Genomic DNA, 1,255 nt, shown 5'->3' on the forward strand with positions numbered 1-1,255 from the left:
TAAAAAGGGAAAAAAAAAACAAATTAAACACATCCTCAAGAACTTCAGAGCCTCTTGCTTATGCTTACTGGTATAACTTAAGGTCGACTAAAGTTCCCTTGATCATGATTATGGGAAATATTGAATTGCTTTGTGAAACTGAGCTCAGGTGGCAGATTGATAATGGTTGACTTATTTGTGTGGGATTACACATTTTGAGGGGGTATGTAATTTTCTGTTTCTGCAGATATCTCAAAACTGCACGCCATCAGCAGATGTCTTACTGTGTGATAACAGATGTGATCCTCCAAGCAGATTGAAACCCCTGTCACATCCTCATGGGATGATACAAAAAACGCCATTATGGCAAAACACTAAGGGATGGTTTTCCACACATAGATGGCAGCTAGTGCTAGACTAAAAATGATTTCCAGTGGAAAATAGCCACTATCAATGTGGACAGGTCTCAGACTAAGCTAATCCATGTCCAGAAAACTGACCCAAACATCCATAAAAAATAGCGCTCACCACTATTCATCCTGAAGAAGCATTGGAATTTCTCTAAACCTTCATTATTCTCTTTTACAGTTTCTCTTCAGAGGTAATACAGGTGGGATCACCACTGCAAAAGGTTTAATAGGTGCATTAGTTAAAAGTGACATTCTGAATGCTAGTAAATAAGTGCTTCAGTTAAACTACTGTACACGCTTTGGACTTGTATGATTGAATTAAACACTGATCCTAATTAGCAGCATTGCAGATCGTGCCTTGGGTCTCTAAACCACCTCGGAGTCTTCCTTAAAGGTCTTCTATTGATTTGATATGATCATGGGAGAAGCAACAATGTAATTACCGCCAGAGGCCAGTTTAACCTTCAAAGTAAATACCGAGAAACAAACAGGCCATGTTATAAATGTCATGAACTTTGAGGTTCTCGAGGGCAACTTGTACCTCAGCCTTATTAAGCTATGTCAAACAAAGCGACATATGACTTGATGTTTTCACAGCTCTGTCTATTACACAACCATGCACTAGAGAATTTGAGAAATGTCAGTGCACTGCAACTGTGTGGGGCATTTAAACATGTACCTAAACATCAGTGTGCAAAAAAGAGCACTCTTCATTTCTTTTCTAATCAAAACAGCCATTTTTTTTAGCATATGGAAAAAAGAAAATTCATATTTAACAGAAAATTACACAGATGTCTCAACACCTAAATATAACTTCAATTTGTCAGTATTTAGTGTGTCCACACTTTGGAAGTGGAAAGAAATCT

This window comes from Colossoma macropomum, unplaced genomic scaffold (genome assembly GCF_904425465.1).
Source record: "Colossoma macropomum unplaced genomic scaffold, Colossoma_macropomum, whole genome shotgun sequence".
NCBI classification, from domain to species: Eukaryota; Metazoa; Chordata; class Actinopteri; order Characiformes; family Serrasalmidae; genus Colossoma; species Colossoma macropomum.